Genomic DNA, 4,613 nt, shown 5'->3' with positions numbered 1-4,613 from the left:
TAATGAGCAATAACTGTACTGTGTGCTTGGAAGCTGAGAAACAGAAAATTTGAGGCATGGTAAAAGCACAAATATGGGAGCAATCCTGCATTCCTTGTACACCCAAACCTCCTATTGCAGGAGCTTTGGGGACACAAGAAGTGTAGGGTCAGATGTTACGTGTTCCCTGGCATTTGGTTACAGAGACGACAGAGAAGCTTAGCAGAAACGGAGATGCTTTCACAGGCACAGTGTTGAACTGACAGTCAACTCATGGTCCATGCTCCCATGAGATTTTTGGCATTATCTTCAATGGAAGCAGGAGGAGACCTCACATTTGAGGATGGGAAGGATTTTTACCCCATAACTTATGATAAGGATCTTGTTTTTTACCTTTCTGTGTGAAGTATTGTGCTTGGTGTATTGATTAATTCCAGTGGATGGTTTCCTGCAGGCATGGGGGTGAGCACTGGTGGATTTCACACCTACCCTCAATTTGCATATCTCTGTAGTACAATTCTATAGTAAACAGTGTGCAGGTTAGGAGTTCCCAATGCCTTGGGGTGATCCTCTCAGATGGCACTGGGGTTTCATTTTGAATAGATTTGGAAAAGTGGAAGTCCTGGGATTTCCCTCCAGGAGTAATTAGAGAAATGCTTATCTAAATTGGCCTACCAAGAGACAGTTCTCTGACTTTCACATATTCATTGGCACTTCCAGGAATATTTAAACGGCAAACACTTGTAAAAAGTCTTTCCTAACAAGTAAATAACCAAGTTGTTTTCTATAGTCAGCTAAAGGTCTAATAACTAAAATAACCACAGAGATCCATGGGATTGAAGGCCATTAGAAACCTATAATTTGCATGTGGAGTAGTTTTTAACAGCAAAATTTAAGTGTAGAGGAGGAAGCTATAAAGGAAATGTATTCTGATTTAAAAGAACAATTAGAATGGAGTCTGTGGTAATGACAGTCAGTGGTTTATATAAAACAGGGATCATAAGTTTGTGCCCATATCTTGCAAGTTGCTGTGGGTACCGTGCTCAGCAGGACTTGCCCCAGAGATCTTTTAAGACATGCAAACCATGAATTATTTTTGTCTTCAGTAAATATGAAAATAGTTCCCTTGCTGACACACCTTTTATTTTATTTTCAGTATTACCAAACATCAGCAATTATAGCATAGTCCTGCTATGAAGTGTAAAAGGGCACAGAATGCCCGCAGACTTTATCTTGTGTACAAAACCAAAAATACCATATAATAAGAATTTCCCCAGCAAAACATCTGTGATGACATATTCAGCACGTTATTTTGACAACAGCACAGCACAAGTATTTGATGGCAGAAGGATATGCTTTGCTTTGAGGAAACATTAAGATATAACATCCAAGTTAAATAGGGTGTGATTACTGTTTTGCTACAGCCCACAGTATTTAAACTTCAGAGAAATAAAAATAGAGCCATTTAGATCACTCTTGCCATTCCCCTCCCCCCCACTTGTTCTCATCTGGTGGTTTAACAGCAGCTTTGAGGAAAATTAGAGTATTTTTACAACTGATAGTTTCCTTTTTTAGAAAGATTTATAGATTAACCACAACAACAACATTGAATTCCAAAAGAGAAACATCAGGTACACCAGGGAATGAAAAGACAAACAGGAATTAATCATGCAGAACCCGATTTGAAGTGAATAGAATTAGAATCCATTTTAAAGCCACATTTTAGATTATTCTAACAATTCCATGCCCAAAGCTTCAGATGCATTTTATTACAGTAACCTAGGGTTTATTTCAACACATTTTGCAAATACACTAAAATAAGTGTCTATTCCCTAGTCATCGGTTTTGCTAATTATAATAGTAAAAAAAAAAATTACAATTCATTTCGGTGTATTTTCCCCATGAAAGCTGATTTAGATGATTTTTGTTTCATGCTCCCTGCCTGAAAACAAAAGCTATATGCTAAAATGAAGTTAGTAGTATCGTGAGGACAGAAGGGTGCCTTAGCTGGACAAATGGATATTTGAGTGTATTCAGGAACATATTGTTTATATAGAAGGATATGAAATATGCAGAAAGATGGCCAAAGGCCTAAATTACAACCATGCAGACCTTTGAAAGAGTATTTATAGGAGCACACAGAGGAAAATAAAACATCTCAGGATACTGTCTCAAGGCTATGCCTACCCTGTAGCACCCCCTGCTGACCTAGTGTGGCACTGCAGAACTTCCTGCCTCAGTTTCCCTTCTCTCCGAGCCTCTTAAGAACTATTTACAGTCCAAAAGTTGTAAGACAAAATTCCCCTGCTGTGGTTCTACTTCATTAAATACAAATACACTTGAAATAAAGTCTTTCCTTTTGGCTCAGGTCTTGCACAGCCCTTGCCATTGGGATCTGTGGTCTCCGGGAGCTTCTCTCTCTGAGGACTTTTCTACAACTGAGCCCAGATGGCTTTTTGTCAGGCCAAGGTGCTTGTTATTCAGTTAACTGCCTAGAAATACTCGTTCCCCTTAAAATAGCTTGTCATGGGCAGCCTGGGCCCAGACTACCTTAAAGGGGCCAGCAAACCCTGTGACAGCTACAACACTAGGTTAGGTACATGGGCCCCAGGGGTTCTCAGAACAATTTTTTTGGTGGCCTCACAGTGCAGCCACCAGCAAATGCTCTGACAATTTTTCCTAAAATACTTAATTAACTTTAGGAAAAACAAATAAATATGCACATATACATGTCCAAATTATTGTAATTTATGTAGGATTTTTTTTCCAGACTCAATAATAAAAATAATGTACAGTTGTCTCTATTCTTTACTGGGCCTAAACAGAATAGAAACACAAATAAGGTGCTTTGTATGTTCTTTGTATGTTCTTGTATGTTCTTGTCTTTTTTCTTATGTCTTTTGCTTTTTTTTTTGGTTGCTTTTTTTTTAAGACGTGCTACAATTTTGCAGCGCTGGTTGTTACAGCTGTATTAGTACAGCTGTATAGGGCCAGCGCTGCAGAGTGGTCACACTTACAGCAACCAGCGCTGCAAGTGGTGTTACATGTGGCCACACTGCAGCGCTGTTGGGCGGCTTCAAGGGGGGTTAGGGGAACGCGAGAGCAAACCGCGGGGAAGCAGGTCTCCTTCCCCGGTTTGCTCCAGTGTTCCCCGAACACCTCCCCCCCCCAAGCAGGTCTCCTTCCCCGCGGTTTGTTCTCGCGTTCCCCGAACCCCCGTGCAAGCAGGTCTCCTTCCCAGCGGTTTGCTCCGGTGTTCCCCGAACCCCCGTGCAAGCAGGTCTCCTTCCCAGCGGTTTGCTCCGGTGTTTTTTGAACCCCCCTGCAAGCAGGTCTCCTTCCCAGCGGTTTACTCCGGTGTTTTTTGAACCCCCGTGCAAGCAGATCTCCTTCCCCGCGGTGTGCTGTCGCGTTCCCCGAACCCCCCTGCAAACCGCGGGGAAGGAGATCTGCTTGCACGGGGGTTAGGGGAACGCGAGAGCAAACCACGGGGAAGGAGACCTGCTTCCCCGCGGTTTGCTCTCGCGTTCCCCGAACCCCCCTGCAAACCGCGGGGAAGGAGACCTGCTTGATTACCAGAGAGGCTTCCTCTGGTATGCTGGGATACCTGCTTATTCCACGGAGGTCAAGAAAAACGCTGGTGAGTGTTTACACCTGATGACCAGCGCTGGATCACCAGCGCTGGATCCTCTACACCCGAGTTTCAACGGGTGTATGGCCAGCGCTGCAAACAGGGAGTTGCAGCGCTGGTGATGCCCTGCAGATGTGTACACCTCCTAAGTTGCAGCGCTATAACTCCCTCACCAGCGCTGCAACTTTGTGGTGTAGACAAGGCCTGGGTCTGCTATGAAAAGTGGTATTAACAAATGTACAAATATCACTTTTCCCAGCAGACTTACTCAGCCCCGGCAAGCCTGGGGACAAATTAAGCCCTGGGTGGGGAGGTGGATATGGAGGCAGCAGGGGCCAGAGGCACTGGAGGAGGGGAGTGACCTTGGGGCCCGAGCTTACTACCATACGACTGGGGAACAGAGCCTGAAGCCCTACGGCTGGAGCCTGTCATCCGCCACCCAAGGGCTGAAGCCTGACCCTACCAGCCCTGGGAAGGTGGGGAACTTACTGGCTGCCTGCTCCTCCAGCTTGTGTGTCTCCACAGGTGGGCAGGACCCAACCACTGCTGGTAACCCTGGGGTAGGGGGCCACTGCTTCCCTCCCCCGCACCACCCAGGAGGCTGTGGCTGCAAGAAAATTCCCTGGTGCCCATAGGCACCAACTTCCCCTATGCCCCCTGGGTGCTCAACCCCCCTGACTCCACCCCTGCCCCACCTTCAGCCCACCCAATTCTACCCCCTCCCGCCAAGTCCCCGCCCCTACCCTGCCTCTTTACCACCTTCTCCCCGAAGTGTGATGCGTCCCCATTCCTCCCTCTCCCTCCCGGAAAGTCCTAAGTGCTGACAAACAGCTGTTAGGCAGTGGGTGGGAAGCGCTGGGAGGGGGAGGAGTAGGGATGCAGCATGCTTAGGGGAGGAGGAGGCGAGGAGGGGGTGGGGGCGGGTGGAGCTTGGCTGCCGGTGGGTGCAGAGCACCAGCTAATTTTTCCCCATGGGTGCTCCAGCACCCCAGCACCTATGGAT

At 46.5% G+C, this 4,613-nt stretch overlaps 1 long non-coding RNA gene across 1 annotated transcript; it reads left to right on the top strand.

The window, feature by feature from the left end:
• Positions 1–2,922: 2,922 nt before the first annotated feature.
• On the top strand, positions 2,923–3,674 carry LOC127037640 (uncharacterized). Its single transcript, XR_007770435.1, has 3 exons — positions 2,923–3,100; positions 3,156–3,311; positions 3,364–3,674. It is a non-coding gene; the product is annotated as an uncharacterized LOC127037640 (long non-coding RNA).
• Positions 3,675–4,613: the final 939 nt, after the last annotated feature.

This window comes from Gopherus flavomarginatus, chromosome 19 (genome assembly GCF_025201925.1).
Source record: "Gopherus flavomarginatus isolate rGopFla2 chromosome 19, rGopFla2.mat.asm, whole genome shotgun sequence".
In the NCBI taxonomy this organism is placed as follows: Eukaryota; Metazoa; Chordata; order Testudines; family Testudinidae; genus Gopherus; species Gopherus flavomarginatus.
The sequence above is the reverse complement of the archived record's forward strand: the minus strand, read 5'-3'. Positions and strand labels throughout refer to the sequence as shown.